Source organism: Oryctolagus cuniculus, chromosome 10 (genome assembly GCF_964237555.1).
Source record: "Oryctolagus cuniculus chromosome 10, mOryCun1.1, whole genome shotgun sequence".
Taxonomy (NCBI): Eukaryota; Metazoa; Chordata; class Mammalia; order Lagomorpha; family Leporidae; genus Oryctolagus; species Oryctolagus cuniculus.
Window position 1 is genome coordinate 73,667,319 of NC_091441.1, and position 19,487 is coordinate 73,686,805.

Sequence of the window (19,487 nt, forward strand, 5' to 3'; positions counted from 1 at the left end):
TTCTTCTGGGTCTTCCATGCTGGTGCAGGGATCCAAGCACTTGGGCCATCTTCCTCTGCTTTATCACACCATAAGCAGAGAGCTGGATTAGAAGAGGAGCAGCTGGGGCATGAGCTGGTGCCCATATGGTACCTGCTACATCACAGCACTGGCCTTAGGGGTTTTATTAGTGTTTTTTTTAATGTTTATTAACATTTTTGTTTATTTGAAAGGCAGAGTGAGAGAACAAGAGAGATATATATCTTCCAACTACTGTTTTATTGCTCACATGCTCACAAGAGCTGGGGTTGGGCAAGGCCAAAGCCAGGAGCCAGGAACTCCATCAAGGTCTCCTGCATGGGTGGCAGGGGTTTAAATACTTGAGCCATCATCTGCTGCTCCCAGAGTGTGCATTAGCAGGAAACTGGATTGAAAACAGGCAGGACCTGTGAGATGCAGGTGTCCCAAGTGGAGGCTTAACCTGCTGTGACCTACTACCTGTACCTCTAGCAGATTTTTGTCAGTTCAGAGGCATGAGAAAGAACCCTGACTTCAGGCCCTGCTGACCTGGGAGGGTGCCATTGTGACAGGGCTAGAAGAGCTCCATGATGTCGCTGTTGCCAAGCACCCTTCCTCCTTGCTCTGTAGTGTGTAGAGGACACTGGTTTTCTAGTGACCTACTAGTGTTCCTTTCCTAGGCAAGAGGCACATTATGCAGAGGCAGATGGATTCAGGACAGAGGTGACTGGGCTGCTGTCTTCTTGTCCTGCTTATGTGGGGACAGGGGCTCATGGGTGGGTGGTGCTGGTGCTGATGGTGATGCCAGCTGAGTACTCAGCAGTGCCCATTGTGAGTGCCTGCATAGTCATTTTGTTCCTTCCTCACCATGACCCTTTGGGGTGGGTGAAAATATGCCCTTTGTGTCTGTCCAGGAGCTGTGTCCTTGAAACATGTTCTGATTGGCACTGACCACAGGTGAGGTAGCCGGGCCTTCTGTGAACACACCAGAGACAAGGATACACTTGCTAGGTTGGAGTGGGGAGCCCCTGCCCTCCAGCAGTCAGAGACACTCTAGGATGCCTGGATTTCAAGCCAGGTAAGGAGAGCTCTTCCTGTGAGCTGGGAGGAGGGCCAGGGGCTGCCTCTGCCTGGCTGTCACCCTCCTTGCTGTCCACCTGGCTTTGGGGTTGTGTCCCCTTCTCATCAGATGGATGGGAGTAACTGTTATGTTTGTGGGGCCATGCATGTTAGGCCCCTTTCAACTAAGCAGGAGTCTCAATACCAAAGAATGAAAGAGGAAGTGCTGTATAAGAATCTCAGCATCTATTAAGGCAACTTAACATTCGTGCTTCCAGACCTGAGTGGCGAGTAGTCTGGGCATAGCTGCTGAAAGGCGTTCTGTGTATTCTATTGCAAAACAGAAGAAGAAACAGGGCTTTGCACTTTCCCACATCCTAGAGGAACTAGGGCTGGAACTTGAATACGGCATTTGTTCCTGCTTTCCAGTATAGCCCCCTGGGCATCTTGTGGCTGCCCCCAGTCAGTAAGGCCCCCGAGAGCAAATAAACTTTATGACTGGAAAGTGGCTCCTGGGTCCCATACTGGGAAGAGCATTGGGGCCTGGCATGGAGGAGTCAGGCCTCAAATCTATTCCCACAGTTGCCCCAGCGCAGGGGACATGGGAGCTGATTGTTTTTATTATACATGACCTACAGCGTAGCTTAATTTTCTCAATACCCAGTTAGAGTTCACCTCTCTCAAATGCCTTGTCATCTCTGAGCCATTCTGATTGGAAGCTGGGTTTTTTGTTGGGTAGCTGGGGGTAAGATGAGTGTTGGGGACACTGAATGGGAGTGATAGGAGTCTCAGATTGGGATGAAGGCAAGTACCCAGCAGATGTACCCCTGTGTGACTGAGAGGCCTTTGTCAGGGTTGGAGACACAGAGGGATGCTCTTCAGAACCCTGTGCCTCAGAGAAACCCCTTCAGAGGGGAGAGGAGGCCGAGAAGAGAGGTTTAACCCAGGCCCACATGAGGAGGAGCCCAGACAGGTAGGAATAGTGCCTTCCAGGAGAGCCACTCACTACCCCTGTGAGAGTTCTGCCATTTAAAAAAAATTATTTTTGAGGCCAGAACTCTGGCGTAGCGGGTAAAGCTGTTGCCTGCAGTGCTGACATCCCATATGGGTGCTGGTTTGAGTCCTAGCTGCTACACTCCTGATCCAACTCCCTGCTAATGTGCCTGGGAAAGCAGTGGGAGACCCAGAAGAGGCTCTGGGCTCTTGACTTCAGATCTACTCAGCTCCAACCATCATGGCCATTTGGGGAGGGGAATGAACCAGCAGATGGAAGACCTCTCTCTCTCTCTCTGCCTCTGCCTTTGCCTCTCTGTAGCTCTGCCTTTCAAATAGATAAATAAATCTTTAAAAATTTATTTTAATTTTATCTGAATGAGAGAGTGAGCAAGAGTGACTGAGAGGAAAGATGCTCCCAACATCCAGGGCTAGGCTAGTCCAAAGCCAGGAGCTTGGAACTCAGTCCAGATCTAGGTCTCCCACATGGGTGGCAGGGACCCAACTACTTCAGTCATCATGTTTCCTTCCAGGGTGTGTGCGCGAGGAAGCTGGGTCAGAATCAGAGAAGCTGGGACTCGAATCAGTTACTTCAGTAGGGTATGTGGGCATCAACCCCTCCTTTCTTGTACAAGGAGATGACAACCCTACTTCATTAAGAGGGGCTCTGAGCCAGCTCAGCCTGGGGTGACCTCATGACTGCCCTGGTCCCTGGAGTGTATAGCTTGACACTGCTGACCTCTGCAGCACACTGTGGAGATGTACTGGCCTCCATCTAATTTGCTTGTTGCCAGAGCCTGGAGCTTCCAGACCAAATGTCCAATGATAGCCACCCTGCTCTAAAGAATACAAGATAGAAGAGTGCAGGAGCCCAGGGTCCTGGTGTGTCACACATATGTGTGATGAACCTTCCTAGGATCCCAGCCTGGTAGCTCACCAGCTGTCTCTGCCCAGTCTGCATGTCTGTGAGCAGAACCAACAATGCTGTACACTGAGATTAGCCAGCATTGCCTGTAGTGGGCCAGATAAAGAGTTGTAACCGTAGGCCACATCATTACAGGTATCACCAGTCAGTCTACTGTGGTGGCTAGAGCAGCCCTACTTAGTATGTAAACCAGTGGCAGGGGCCTGGCTGCATTCCAATGGACCTGTATTTACACAAATCCATGACACAGCTGGCCCCTGGATGCTGACTCCTTCTCAAACCTCTGGCTGTTGGCACAGTGAGGGTGACTGTGCAATGTTGGTGTGATCAGCAGTCCAGCACAGGGTGAGGCCAGGTAAACTGAGGCAACAGAGTGAGCCTCTCAAGTCAGAGAGGACAGAAAAGCACCTGTTGAACTGAATACCATGAAGCTTACAGTGGACTTGAAACTCCACTGCAGTTTTTGATTTAGGATTGGGAACAAAGTCCCAAGTGGCTTGAACACTAAAGATTCAGGTCTGCTAATTTCATCACACAAGTCCTGGATAGGGACCAAGAAGGATAGGTCATCCAGGAGGATAAGAGTGGTTCCATGTGTAAAAATCCAACCAATAATATCTATCCATTTTGACACACACATACTAAAAGCGTATATTGGGAGGTACTGCATACACATTTGTCAAGATTCAGCATCCATTCATGATATTGAGACAGCAAACCGGAGCTAGAAGGGAATATTCTCATCCTAATGAAGGGTATCTGTGAAAAACACTAAGGCTACATCATGCTAAGAGGTTGAATGCTCTCTCCACAAGATCTGGAACAAAACAAGAACGGTCCCTCTCAACACTTCCATCAACATCGTACTACAGGCCGGCGCCGTGGCTCAATAGGCTAATCCTCCGCCTTGCGGCGCCGGCACACCGGGTTCTAGTCCCTGTCGGGGCGCCGGATTCTGTCCCGGTTGCCCCTTTTCCAGGCCAGCTCTCTGCTGTGGCCAGGGAGTGCAGTGGAGGATGGCCCAAGTGCTTGGGCCCTGCACCCCATGGGAGACCAGGAGAAGTACCTGGCTCCTGCCATCGGATCAGCGCGGTGCGCTGGCTGCCGCGCAGGCCAAGGCGGCCATCGGAGGGTGAACCAACGGCAAAAGGAAGACCTTTCTCTCTGTCTCTCTCTCTCACTGTCCACTCTGCCTGTCAAAAACAAAACAAAACAAGCAAACAAAAAAACACATTGTACTACAAGTCCCAGCTGGTGCAATAAAGTAAGGAAATACATATAGTTTGGAAATGAAGAAAATCTTGGGCCAGTGCTGTGGCGTAGTGTGTTACAGCCACTTCCTGCAGTGTTGGCATCCCATATGGGCACTGGTTCAAGGCCAGCCTGCTCCACTTCTGATCCTGCTCTCTGCTATGGCATGGGAAAACAGTAGAAGATGGCCCAAGTCCTTGGGGCCCTGCACCCATGTGGGAAACAGGAAGAAGCTCCTGGCTCCTGGCTTTGGATTGGTGTAGTTCTGGCCGTTGTGGTTATTTGGGGAGTGAACCAGCGGATGGAAGACCTCTCTCTCTGTGTCTTTCCCTCTCTCTCTGTGTAACTCTGACTTTCAAATAAATAAACAAACAAATAAATAAATCTTTAAAAAAAAGAATCTTTTTAAAAATCTTTTTAAAAAAAAGAAATGAAGAAAATCAAATATTTATAGATGGCAAAATTGTGTATGTGAAAATACAAGTGTTTCAAAAAAAAAATACTCCATGCTTCTTTATTTCTGTTAAGCTAATTCCAAGTTGGTCACAGATCTAACCATAACTCTTAATGCATAAAAGTTATAGAAGAAAAGAGCAGATAACCTTTTATGAGTTTTTTGGATGAATATCAGAAACATAGTCCCCAAAGTAAAGAAACAGTCAAACATTTTCACTCTGTGAAAGATACTGAGGTGCCTTTGTGGCACAGTGTTTTGAGCCACTGCTTGTGATGCCAGCATCCTACATCTGAGTGTGAGTTCTGATCCAGCTCTCTGCTTACGCCCCTAGGAAAGCAGCAGGAGATGGCCTTAGTACTTGGGTCGCTGCCACCACAGGGGAGACCATGATAGAATTCCTGGCTCCTGGCTTTGGCCTGGCCCAGCCCTGGATGTTTCAGCCATTTGTTGAGTGAACTAGCAGATGGAAGCTCTCTTTCTCTGTCTCTCTGTCTCTCTCTCTCACTCTGCCTTTCAAATAAATAAATCTTTGAAAACAAGAAATACTGTAAGAGAATGAATTGAAAAGCCCCAGAGTGGTAGATACTTGTATAACATGTGTCCGATAGAGGACTGGTATCCAAAATGTTCAAGGAACTCTTAAAACTCAATAATAAGAGCACTTCTGATCCTCTCTCAAGCTGGGCACAAGATCTGAAGGGACATGTCTTCAAATAAACACATGAGAAGCTAGTTGCTGTTAAAACTTAACGAGATACCACTGTGTGCCTATTACTTGCAGGCCCCCTCGTCCCCTTTGCTGGCTAAAGTCTAATAAAATGTTTGCTTTAGAACATGTTTGGTTCCTGATGGTCCTCCTGTAAGGCCACAGGAACTGAAGCCTCCACCCTCAGCCAGAGGCCAAGATCACATGACTGGCCAATGCCCTGCATGGGCCAGGAGGGGGCTGGGAGAGGACCAGAAGGCTGGAGTACCCATTGCATTGGGACAGTTCAGGACAGACTGTGTAAGAGGTCTGTGGTCATATCTGTTGTCTCTTGGGCTAGCTGGTCTGCAGCATTCCACCTGCCCTTCTTTGCTGTTTCTCTTTCCTTCCTACCTGAAACCAGCACCAATGCTGCTGAACACAGGTCAAGAGGCAACCAAGGCCAATGGTGCTTGTGAGTGGCTGCAGTGGCTTATCTGGGAGGTCAGGGATCTGCCTTCCCTGGGGTCAGGAGAGCATTCGGGGTGCTGTTGCAGTGGGTTTAGCTTCCCCAGCTTATGTTGCTGTATCAGCACATGTAGAAGGTGTCCCCTCCACAAGTGTCACCCTGGGGTCCTCTTGGTGGGCAGCTTCTAGCCCCTAAAGCTCCCAGAATCCAAAGCCCCCTACCCCCAACTCCATTGTCTCAGAAAAGGGAGCCAGGATCTGCTTATCCAAAGTCCCCAGGGCTACCCCCAAGAAAGCCCACCCCTTCCTCAGCAACTCTCCTGTGGGTCTCAAAGGCCCAGGCCCCTTCGAAATTTTAGATCCTTTTTAGCACTGAACTACCCCATTTTCAGCTCCTGTCTGAGCTGCTGCCAGTGACATCCTCACTGATGGCATGGGGGTCCTTTGGTTCTCTCTGGAGAGGAATACTGAGGCTAGACTTTGGCTAGCTATGGGGTGGGGAGCCAGCTCTCCTCACTCAGCCTCTCTGATATATCCATATGGGGAGGCCACAGGTGTGGACATGTCCTAAGCCTGCTGCTTGGGTCTCTGGTGCCTGTGGCCAGATCACACCTGTTCCACTTCAGAACCATGGACGTCAGTCTGCCCCTGCTTTGTCCGCTCCTCGTGTGGGGGAAGGAGTGAGTGAGGTAGTGGGCAGGCACAGCTGCATCCAGAGCATGCGGAGAGTGGAGGGGGAAGCCCCTGTCCAAGTAGTGCTGGGCTCCCTCCTGTGCCCATGCCCTGAGACCAGATTGCACCTGGAGGCATGCGGGTAGCTCACCCATGCTGGAGGATGTACTCAGAGGACTTAGTGTTGATGGGAACGCATGCCAGAGCCCTTCCTGTCCATGGCCTGGAGCCATCCTCCCCTGGCTCTTGTGCTCAGGGTTTTCCAGCAGGCACTTGTCCCTGTCAATGACCACCTGCCTTTGGTGGGAACCCTGTGTGAGGACACAGCTCAGGGATCTCCCTCCGGAAATGGATAGTTTTTACAGCACCTCCCCGCCCCAGGGGGGTCCTAAGATGAGAGACTCCCTTTTTCCAGAGCAGCCAGGACACAGGCACATGCCACTGTGTGTGGCTTGGGACCAGACCTGACCCAGGCCCTACTGGTCGATGTTCTGCCACCGAGAACCTGTCCTGGGGCTACCTGGGCAGCAATCCATGGTCTAGGAAAGGGCATCTTGGCTCACCTGTGTGCTGCTTTCACACTCACTCACAGTGTCAGCTGGAGACTCAGGGCAGTGCTCCCTGGGCTCCTGACACACATGAACATGAGCTCATGTTTCTCATTGTCCCTCATGGGCTTGAGCTCAGTACCCTCCATGGCCTCCTGTGTGTGGGCATTTGTGTCTATGGGGATGTGTGCTGTGCTGTGTATGTATATATAAGTACAGCTTATGTGTGCTTGGTGTATGTATGAAGTATGTGCATTTAGTGTATATATGTGAATATGGGGGATGTGTGTGTATATAGGTTGTATGTGTAATGTGCACATGTGTTGTATGTGTGTGTATATGTATATGTTATGTATGGTGTATGTTTAGAGTGTTTATGGGCCTACACTCTATACGTGTGCTGTCTAGTGTGGGGGGTTGTGTGGTATGTATGTGTGCACAGTGTGTGTGGCAAGTGTATAGGTCTGATTGGTATATGTAGGAGCATAGTGTGTGTGGTGTACGTATGGATGTGTGTGTGTGTGTGTGTGTAGTGTTTGTGCTATATGTGTATGATGGATGTGTGTATGATGTGTGTGTCACCAGGGCACCTCTCTGTAGCCCCAGGCCCTGGCACATATATACTAAACTGCCATAGCACCCAGCAGCTCTGTGCCCCAGACTCCATGGCCAGCCCTGTATTTCCTGTATCTGTGCATCAGTGTGTGCCCTGCACACAAGGCTTGCTCAGTGGAGATGGGACGATTGAGTGGGGGTGTTGTGGTCTGTCTTACACAGAGTTCACAGAGATGGCAGGGGAGTTTTCTTCCCTTGGGCAGGTGGGAGCCTGGTTCTCTGAGAGACTGAGGAACACAGGGGACCAGGCCAGGCAGGATGGGGTGTGGTTCCCCCAGAAGCAGGTCAAAGTTCAGATGGTTTCTTTACACAGTGATTCCAGGAAACAGGGATAGGCTGGGAGGGAGGCCAGGGTGCCAGGCAGGGATGGAAGATGCCCATCACTGAGTGAGCACAGGGCCACCTGAAACATAGCCCCAAGGGTGGGACAGTTGTGTCAGGATCCCTGACTCCAGCTGTGGCTACTGTGCTGGAGCTTCTGGGATGGCAGCAGCACCTCCCCTCCAAGCCTTGCAGGGGCAGCTAAGCTTGTGAGCCTGGCACGGTCAGTGCAGATTCATGTGCAGTCCTGAAAGGGTCCAGTTTGGAGGCTTCATGCCAGAAGATCTTGTGCAGGGCTGCCCTTCTTGCTGGAATTCTGCACAGTTGCCCCCGTGAGGCTGTCATTCACTGGGGTCAAGCTCTCCTTGGGTGAGTGCTGCACGCAGAAGGCCACCAGGCTCAGGTAACCCCAGGGAGCAGATCTGACTCTTACCACCACACCAGTGTTGAAGACATGATGCAGAGGGTGTAGTGGGGGTGGGAGTGATGTGATCTGGTATGTCCCAAGGGCACTCAGCTGCGTGCTGTCACATTGGTTGTGGAGACAGGCTGACCTGGGATCAAGTCCCCATGGGGTCTTTGGCTCATCTTTGCAACAGATGTGATGGGCATCCACAGACTTCCCATAAAGAGAATCAGAGCAGACACCTGGCACTGTGCTGACACAGCTCCCTGTGGAGCACAATGAACACTCCCAGTCTCCCCTAAGGTCATGGTTACTCAGTGACAGAAGGCAGAGCTTGAATTCAAGCCTGGAGCAGCAGAACCCTATCCTTCAAGCATTTTCTGCACACCGGGCTCGAGGAGCTTGGGCAAGGCCACAGGGCACTTTGGAGGCGCCACCTGTCAGGGCCCCACAGTCACTCAAGTGTACCCAGTCAGGCTCACAGGTGCATGCTCTCCACTCTTCTCCATGAGCCTCGTTAGCAGAGTGCCCTCCTGACAGCTATCTCCCAACTCGGGGCAGTGGCACCAGTGAGCACCAGTGGCCTTGGGCCTATCCCAATGCTGGGTGTCCTCCTGAGTCAGTGCTGGGTGCTGATGAGTCTGCTTCCCCTCTGCACCCTGGAGACAGGCACAGAGCCAGCAGATGTCAGACAGGCGGACCTACAGGCAAGCGTCTCTTGCTTTACTGCATTCCTCCTGCTTGATGTCCCAGGAAATGGAGGGTGCTGTCATCCTTGTCATGCATGGTTACAGGAGAGGGCACCATTACCTCCTCCTTGTGAGCTCAGGGGCACCAGGTACATGGCCACCAGCCTGTGGTCCAGTGCCTGAGGCTTCGTTCTAGGCAGGGACAGCTCAGGCATGCTGAGGAACCACCACCCTGCTGAAAATTCCACTCCAGCCCCACCTGGGACTCTAAGTCCCCTAGCTCCCTCTAGTGGCTCAAGATGGAGATGCGGCAACCAAGTGAGTGGAAACAGACTTGTGTTTCAGAGCCACCTCCTAGGAAAGCTTTGGGCTGCCCCTGTGGGAAGCTAGGGCCCAAGCTCCTCACCTTATGACCCTGGCTGTACATGGCAAGATGGGGAAATTACTCTGCCCATGCTGGGCATAGCAGCCTACTTTATTTTTACAATATAGGCTTACCTCTCAGCCTGGTGGGGCTCAGGCCATTGTGAGAGCCCAGTGAGAACAGGGCTCTGGAGGAGTGAGTCAGGGATGGGAGCTACTGGGTACCCCATGGTGTTCTGGTCCACCCCATACACACCTGGCATCAGATTAACACATGGCCTTGACCCTGGCTCTGACCCTTTGTTCTGACCACTTTGTTCCCTGGACAATTCTACCAGGTCCAAGTCCTCATCAGGTACAAGGTCAACCTGCAGCCACCTAGAAGACAGGCTTTCCCTGGTAGCTGCTATTCTTCCATAAAGTTCCAGGTTCTCTGCTAAATCCAAACCCCAGGATGTTTCCAGCCATTCTGACTCTCTCACAACCTATAAATGTTTGTTAACCCCAAGAAAAAGGTATCTAGCTCTGATGTGGAGGGAGCCCCCAGACTCTTCACCTGAGAAAGGCCTATGGGTCCTAACTTATTTTTGACCACACACCTGCACACACAGGATTTGTGGGGAACCAATCCTAAGTTCAGCATGGGCAGCTGAGATGGAGGAGCTGGAGGGAGTGAGAGGGGTGAGGTGTATGGCACTGCAGGGGCTGCTTGTAAATGCAGATGCTGCTCCCTACCCCCTGACTCTGTGGTTCAAGTAGAGGTAGAGAGGGCAGGTGTCCTCCAGGATATAATCCAGTCTCTCAGGCAGCTGTGAGTTGTAGGTGCCATTGAGGGGCTGGCCCTGATAGGAGCTGGGCACCTCCCCAGTTATGTTCCACAGGGTGTGCACTAGAGCAGGGGCCAGGCAGCCTGTCTATGGACAGCTTCTCCCAGTACTCAGCCCAGACGACCTGCAGGAGGCAGGAAGTGAAGGAGGGTGGATGGGGATAACGGCTTCTTTATGAGCAAAATGCCATTGATTCAAGCTTCTCATCTCAGCAGACTCCCATCTCACTGTAGGAATGTGAACACAGTTATTTGTGCTGACTGTGAAGCAGAAAAGGAATTTGGAGGAAAGAAGTGGAGGCAGCACCAACCCAATACAAAATCATTCTCAGTCATCTGAGTTTGATGAGCACCTGAACCACGCCTGAGCTTAGGCTCCCCCAGGCTTCTGAAGCATCACTGCAGTACAGAACTTTCAAGGGCTTGAGGCACTTCTGGACAACAGGGCAGGCCACCATCGCTGTACTGCAAACCAAGACTGCCCGTTCTGTGAAAGTCATCTAAACACATTCTTACCACGCGACCTGGAAATTCCACTCTGCCTCCGAGAGACAGAAACTGAATCCACACAGCAGGATCATTCACAGCAACCTGGAGCCAGAAAATACCTCGGTGTCCTTTGCAGAGGGACCGAGGATCAAAGTGTGGTGCATCCACACCTGGAACCTCACAGCCAGGACAAGGGATGGACTTTGACACACAGCAGTCCCCAGGGATCTCACAGACTCCATACTAAGGGGAAGAGGCCCAGGAGGGGAGAATATGCATGGCAGGGGGTCAGGCTGATTTTAGGTGACAATGACACCTGCTTTTTGGTGATGATGATGGCTGGAGGAAATGGAAAGTCCCATACCCTGCCAGGGCGTGACTCACATGTAAACACTGGGCAGCCAAGATTCAGATGTCTCAATCTGTGCAGATTTTGCCTAAATAACTGAAAGGTTAAGTCCTTTGGGAATTGTGAGAAGATGGAATTGCAAAGAAGAAGGCGGGATGCTGGCTTCGGTGTGGCTGAACCCATGGAGGAACTTACCACACTGCCCTGCTGACTTTGCATATTGTCCAAAGTATTTCATCATAAAAGTTTTAATAAACGCAACAGTCCTCCCTTATCTGTAGCTTCAGTTAGAGTCAACCAATGTCTGAAAATGTTAAGTGGAAAAATCCCACAAATAATTTGTAACTTTTCAGCTGTGTCATGTTGAGCCACATGAAGAAATCTTGTGCAGTCATATTTCATTCTGCCTAGAACATAATCACCCTTTTGTCTAGTGCAGCCCTAATGTATGCCTAATCTACTTGTTAGTCACTTGATAGTATCTCAGTTATCAGATTCGCTGCTGCGATGTCATAGTGCTTCTATTCATGTAACTCTTATTTTACTTTAAATAACCCCAAGTGTAAGAGTAGTGAGGGGCCGGTGCCGCGGCTCAATAGGCTAATCCTCCGCCTTGCGGTGCTGGAACACTGGGTTCTAGTCCTGGTCGGGGCGCCGGATTCTGTCCTGGTTGCGCCTCTTCCAGGCTAGCTCTCTGCTGTGGCCAGGGAGTGCAGTGGAGGATGGCCCAAGTCCTTGGGCCCTGCACCCCGTGGGAGACCAGGAGAAGTACTTGGCTCCTGCCATCGGATCAGCGCGGTGCACCAGCCACAGTGCGCCGGCCACGGCAGCCATTGGAGGGTGAACCAACGGCAAAGGAAGACCTTTCTCTCTGTCTCTCTCACTGTCCACTCTGCCTGTCCAGATCGTTATGGTACTTCCTCAAGTGAGAAGATAAAAGAGCTAGCGCTGTGGCACAGTAGGTTAATCCTCCACCTGTGGTGCCGGCATTTCATCTGGCTGCTGGTTCTAGTCTTGGCTGCTCCACTTCGGATCCAGCTCTCTGTATGGCCTGGGAAAGCAGTGGAAGATGACCCACGACCCACATGCTTGGGCCCCTGTGGGAAACCCGAAACAAGCTCCTGGCTCCTGCCCAGCTCTGGCCGCAATGGCCATTTGGGGAGTGAACCAGTGGATGGATGGCCTTTCTCTCTGTCTTTCCCTCTCACTGTCTGTAACTCTACCTGTCAAAAAAGTAAATAAAATCTTTTTAAAAAATGTTCTTGACTCAAGGGAAGAAAATATGTGCCGAGGCTGCCAAGACCAATGGTGATAATGAATCTTTTCTCTGGAATCTTTTCTCTGTGGAAAGCTAAAGTAGCAAAAAGAAATTCATGCTAGTTTTGCTATGCCAGTTACATACTGCAGAAGTAATTACAGCCACACACACAGGGCTGTTTTCTGTATACAGTTTCAGGTATTTCCTCAAAGTTTTGCAGTATATACTCTGAGGATATGGGCACCGCTGCTTTAAGAATGTTTTGGAGTTCTTGTACACTGTTGGTAGGATTATAAAATGATGTATTTGTTGGGAAAAGCAGTTTATCAGTTCTTCAAAAAATTCAAAGTAGATCTTCTGGAAACTTCCAAAAAGGCCAAATAGAGGTGTTTAGCATTTGCCTCATCCTCTACAAGGAAAGAACCAAAACAAAGAAACTGCTGCATCTTTGGGATTTGGCATTTGGTGCAGTGGGTTCAAGTCCCAGCTCTGCTCCTTATTCTGGCTTTCTGCTAATGCACACCATGAGAAAGAGCAGGTGATGGTTTAAGTACTTAGGTCCCTGTCACCCATGTGGGAGACCTGGATTGAGTCTAGGCTTCTGGCTTCTGGTTGGCCCAGCTCTAGGTGTTTCAGGCATTTGTGGAATGAAAAAGTGGACAGTAGAACTCCTCTATTTCTCAAATAAAAAATGAAAATAACTTCATCTTCATATGAATGCCTGATGACAAGCACTGGGGCTCAATCATGAATAATGGAAACTTTTAGGGGCACATAGACCTGGAATGGCATCATGGGGAGAGACACAAAGCCAACCAGCAACTGAGACCCCAGAGCAGTCGCCATGGAGAATCCCCTTTCCCCTGAATGAGAGAGCCTCAGTAGATCCCATCTGCATGATTACCTTACCAGACAATGCTGGATGCAGGAGGCATCTACAGGCTCCACAGACCAAGAGCTTAGTAAGGAGAGCTCATGGCTGATAATTTTGATTCAGAGAAGGAACTCACCGTATATCTCCCATAACCTGCAGAGCACAGGCGAAAGAATCTGGAGAAAGGAGTCATTTTGACTCTACACTGCCCTAGAAGACAGAGGTCCCCATCTATCCCCATAACTAGGGCTCTATAGACATTTCACAATACATAAGACTGCAGACTTGTGCATCTAAGTAGAGTTAGTATACCAGTAAGCCTTGCACCCAAATGCATGCAGTGCACTGTACCACAGAGGACAGGAAGTGAAAAGCAGCAGAGGGATTGGGACCCCACGACCCTAGAGTTAGGAGCACTTTACCCTCAGATATGGGCCCATCCTTCAACTCCCTCTCCTCCTCTGACACCAAGGGCATTTGTCACTGCCACTGTGAATCACACAGTGCAGTAGATGTGATGCAGCTCCACCTACTCACTGCTGCTTTGAACTGTGCATGCTCTCAGGACTGTGAATATGCCTGGCCTGCTTCTGGGGCTTTGGGTTCTCACAAAGTCAGCAGCCAAGGGGCTGTGTGCCCTACCTATTCTGGCATCAGAATGGATGCACGGCTTTGGAACCTGGCCAAGACAGTTATCAGGGGTCTGCATGCTCTCCTCATCTCAGTACAAAACCATGCCTTGTGGCTTCAGGCCCTCACCACCCATATGGGCTGCTACACTACTGATCCAGTTCTCTGCTATGGCTTGGGAAAGCAGTAGAAGATGGCCCAAGTCCTTGGGCCCCTAAACCCATGTGGGAGACCAAGGGGGAGCTCCTGGCTCCTGGCTTCGGATCATTGCAGCTCCGCTGTTGCGGCCATCTGGGGCGTAAACCATCGGGTGGAAGACCTCTCCCTCTGTCTCGGCCTCTCTTCTCTCTGTGTAACTCTGACTTTCAAATAAATAAATAAATCTTAAAAAAAAAACTATATACTTAAAACAAATGGACCTAACACATTTACAGAACATTTTATCCAACAGCTGAAGAGTACAGATTATTGTTATAATCACATTGAATATTCTCAAGGATAGATCATATACTAGACCACAAAACAAGTCTAAGCAGATTAAAAAAATGAAATCATTTTATGTATCTTTTCTGATCACATTGGAATAGAAATCAACAACAAAAGGGACTTTAGCAATTATACAAATACAGACTGAAGAACTGAAGAGCATGCTCCTGAATGAGACTGGGTTATTGAAGAAATCAAAATCAAACTAGTGAAAATAGAAACATAACATCCCTAAACTTACAGGATGCAGAAAAGGCAGTACTAAGAAGGAAGTGTATAGCAATAAGTACAGACATCAATAAAAGAAAGAAATTATGTAAACAAGATAATGATGCACTTCAAGGACCTAAAACAATTGGAAGAAACCAAATTCAAATTCTATGGAAAGAAAGAAATAATAAAAATTAGTGCAAAGGGCAGCATTGTTGTGCAGTGAGGTTTAAACCACTGTTGGAGATGCTGGCATCTGATATAAGAGTGCCTGTTCAAGTCCCAGCTGCTCTGCTTCTGATCCAGCTTCCTGCTAATGTGCATATGGAGGCTGTTCATTATGGTCCAAGTGCTTGGGTTTTTCCACCCATGTGGGAGACATGGAGTTCTTGGCTCCTGGCTTTGGCCTGGCCCAGACCTGGCTGTTGTGGTCATTTGGGGAATTAACCAGTGTAGGGAAGAGTCTCTCTATCTTCCCCCAACTCTGTCTTTGAGAAAAATAAATAATCTTTAAAATTTTAGTGTGGAATCAAATTAAGTCAAAACTAAGAAAACAACAGAAAGCATTAATGATATCAAGAGTTGGATTATTGAAAATAGAAAATTGATAATACTTTGACTAGGCAGCTAAGAAAAGAGAAAAAATCAAATTAATAAAAATCAGAGATGAAAAAGAAAATATGGTAACTGCTGTTATACAAATACAAAGGATCATCAGGGACTATTATGAGCAACTGAGTGTGGGACATTGAAAAACTTGTGTGAAATGGATAAATTTCTAGATACATATAACTTTCCCAGATTGAACCATGAAGACATAGAAAGTCTGAAAACTTCAAGAACTAACACTAATTCTTTTCACACTATTTCAAAATTTAAAATTAGGAAACTCTTCTATATGGCTAGCACTATCTTGATTCACACACACACAAAAAAAATTACTGACCAGTATCCCTGATGAATAAAGATGCAAAAAAGCTCACTAGGCTAATCCTCCACCTGCGGCACCAGCACCCCGAGTTCTAGTCCCGGTTGGGGCGCCAGATTCTGTCCCGGTTGATCCTCTTCCAGTCCAGCTCTCTGCTGTGGCCTGGGAAGGCAGTGGAGGATGGCCCAAATACTTGGGCCCTGTACCCACATGGGAGACCAGGGGGAAGAAACTGGCTCCTGGCTTCAGATCGGCGCAGCGCGCCGGCCACAGCACAGTGGCCATAGCTGCCATTTGGGGGGTGAACCAATGGAAAAGGAAGACCTTTCTCTCTGTCTCTCTCTCTCTCTCAATGTCTAACTCTGCCTGTCCAAAAAAAAAAAAATTCTCAACAAAATACTAGCAAATAAAATCCAACAGCAAATCAGCAAATTAAAAGAGCATTCACCCTGACCATGGGGACTTATCTCAGGTGTAGAATGATAGTCAAACATGTGTAAATCAATAAATGTAATATATCACATCAACAGAATGACAGACAAAAAATCATATGATCATCTTGATAGATGCAGAAAATACATTTAATAAAATTCAACATTCATTCATTAAAAACGTTGAACAAATTATGTATATAAAGAATATATTGGGGCCAGTGCTGTGGCGCAGTAGATTAATCCTCTGCCTGTGGTGCCAGTATGCCATATGTGCGCTGGTTCTAGTCCCGACTGCTCCTCTTTCGATCCAGCTTTCTTATATGGCCTGGGAAAACAGTAGATAATGGCACAAGTCCTTGGGCCCCTGCACCCTTATGGGAGTCCTGAAAGAAGTTCCTGGCTACTGGCTTCGGATTGGTGCAGCTCCAGCCATTGTGGCCATTTGGGGAGTAAACCAGTGGATGAAAGACCTTTCTCTCTGTCTCTCCCTCTCACTATCTGTAACTATACCTCTCAAATAAATAAATAAAGTAAAAAAAATACCTCCACATAATAAAAGCTATTTATATATGACAAACCTACAATCAAAATCATATTGAACAGTAAAAAATGAAAGCCCTTCCTTTAAGATCTGGAACCAAAGATGTGAACTTTCACTACTTTTATTAAATTTAGTTTTAACCAGAAAAACTAGGTACTAGAAATAAATTAAAAGGCATGTAAATAGGACAGAAAAAAATCCCACTATCTCTCTGTAGCTGATATGAATCCTTAAATTTTTTTTATTTAAAAATTTGACAGACATAAAAATTACATATTTTTGTATGTGATGTTTTGCTACATGTATCCATTGTGTTATGTCCAAAGTACTTATATTTCTCTTTTCAAGAATTTAATGTTTCTTTATAGTGAAAGCATCTGAAAAATCTTCACCGAGAAACTATTAGAATTGATAAAGTAAAGTTGTAGGATACAAAATCAATACACAAAAGTCAGTAGCATTTTTGTAAACCAGTAATATTTTTTTTAAAAAATGTTTACTTATTTGAAAAGCAAAGAGAAAGAGAGAGAAATATCTTCCATCCACTGGTTCATTCCCCAAATGACCACTATGACTGAGGCTGGGACAGGCCAAAGCCAGGAGCCAGGAGCTTCATCTGGGTCTCCCATGTGGGTGCAGTGGCTCAAGGATTTGGACCATTTTCTACTGCCTTCCCAGGTGCATTAGCAGGAAGCAGCTAGGACTTGGACTGACACCTATATGAGATGCCAGCATCACACGCAGTGGCTTAACCCACTATGTCACAATGCTGGTCCCTTAAACTTGTTGAGAAATAAGTTATAAGGACAATCTTCATCACAATAGCTACAACCTATATATAATGCCCTGAAATCCATTTAACCAAGAAAGTAAAAAATGTTTACCATGAAAATTTTAGAAAAACTTATGAAAAAAATTGAACAAGACACACAAAAAAATGGAAAGGCCTCCTTGTTCATGGATTGGAAAAAAGTAATATCATTAAAAATTAACAGATTCTATACAATACCCATCAAAATACAATTGAATCCCCCAAATTATAAAATGAATTTTTGCCAGCGCCGCAGCTCAATAGGCTAATCCTCCGCCTTGCGGCATCGGCACACCAGGTTCTAGTCCCGGTTGGGGCGCCGGATTCTGTCCCGGTTGCCCCTCTTCCAGGCCAGCTCTCTGCTGTGGCCAGGGAGTGCAGTGGAGGATGGCCCAAGTGCTTGGGCCCTGCACCCCATGGGAGACCAGGAGAAGCACTTGGCTCCTGGCTCCTGGCTCCTGCCTTCAGATAGGCGCGGTGCGCCGGCGGCAGTGCGCCGGCCGTGGTGGCCATTGGAGGGTGAACCAACGGCAAAAGGAAGACCTTTGTCTCTGTTTCTCTCTCTCACTGTCCACTCTGCCTGTCAAAAAAATAAAAAAAAAAAAAGAAAATGAATTTCTAAAATGTTTTTGGAAACATCAGTATAAGCAAATATCCAAAGCAATCTTGAATAAAATAACAGATGGACGCATAACAACGTTAAATTTAAAGACACATTAAGGAACTACTGTAACTACAATAATACAGTGCTAGTATAAAAACAGGCACATAAACTAATGGAACAGAAGAAAAACCTCAGAAATGAATCCACATGTACACAGCCAACTGATTTTTTTTTCTTACAAAGGAATCAAAACCATACCTTGAGGAAAAGTCTCTTCAATAAATAATGTTGGAAGAATTGGATTACACATATACATAGTAATGAATATGACCTCTACCACTCATTCAATACAAGTTCAATTCAAAATGGATCAAAGATCTAAATGTAAAACCTGAAACTATGAAACTGTATTAATAAAACATAGGGAAACACTTGAAGACATTGCAATAAGCAGTAACTTTTTGGGTAAGATCCCCAAAACACAGGTAACAGTAGCAAAAAATAGACAAATTGGATTTTACCAAACCAACATGCTTCTGCAAAGTAAAGGAAACAGTCAACAGAGTGAAGAGACAACCAACAGGATGACAGAAAATATTTTCAAACTATTCGTTTGACAAAGGATTAATATTCAGAATATGTAAGGAACTTGAAAATCTCCACAAAAATATCAACCAATCCAGTTACGAAATGGGCGAAGGATCTGAATATACAGTATATATTGAATATACAGAAGAAAAAAAATGTCAACAAATATGGGAAACAATGCTCACTAGCCATCATGGAAATTCAAATCAAAATCATAATAAGGTATCATCTCAATTCAGTTAAAATGGCTATTATATAAAAGAAAAGGGGGGAAGGCAGCAGCACTGTGGTGTATAAGCTAAGCCTGTGCCTTGGTACTGGCATCCCATTTGGGTACTGGTTATGTCCCAGGTGCTCCTCTTCTGATCCAGCTCCTTGGTCATGGCCTGGGAAAGCAGTGGAAGGTGGCCTGAGTTCTTGGGCCCTTGCACCCATGTGGGAGACCTAGAAGAGGCTCCTGGCTTCAGATAAGCTTAGAGGATAGAAAACCTTTCTCTTTGTCTCTCCCTCTCTCTGCGTGTAACTCTCTCAAATAAATAAATAAATAAATAAATAAATCTTAAAAAAAAGGCAAGGGGGATAAAATGACAGTGACCACCTTCCCAGAGAGGTACAAATTTGAATGGCTGTTCACTCACAAATTCACCTTCACAAGAGTTACAGAAGCCAGGTAAGAGAATACAGTGCCTGGTTTTTGTAAAATGATAAGAAAAATCACATTGAAGAAAGCAGGAGGAAAGAGTTACCCACATCACTAGTTCCCCAACTCCAAGTAGTGCAGCATGGAGAGATATGCCTTCTTACTGGGGGAGGGAAAGAGGGTTGAATTAGTAAGATTTGAATTCTGGTGTCAGGTCCACTGCAATAAAACCCAATCATATAGGACCCCACAGTACCTATACTTGCAAGACCTATTCTTGTAAATAGAGTATATGGACTGCTCCATAGCTACCTGGCCAGGAGACCTCTCCACCCCATCCCAGCCTTTGGTAAAAAGCAGAGGAAGATTC

The 19,487-nt window shown here is 47.3% G+C and overlaps 1 long non-coding RNA gene across 4 annotated transcripts in view; it reads left to right on the top strand.

Annotated features, from left to right (window-relative positions):
- The first annotated feature begins 604 nt into the window (after positions 1–604).
- The window catches only part of LOC103349260 (uncharacterized), a 56,763-nt gene continuing 37,880 nt past the window's right edge, over positions 605–19,487 (top strand). For 3 of the 4 annotated variants that reach the window (XR_007921529.2, XR_007921526.2, XR_007921530.2), the window contains exons 1-2: positions 605–720; positions 912–1,075. This is a non-coding gene — a long non-coding RNA (uncharacterized lncRNA). Of the gene's footprint in view, positions 721–911; positions 1,076–10,509; positions 17,575–19,487 lie in introns of those variants that run through there. The other variant, XR_007921527.2, reaches the window with a different exon arrangement.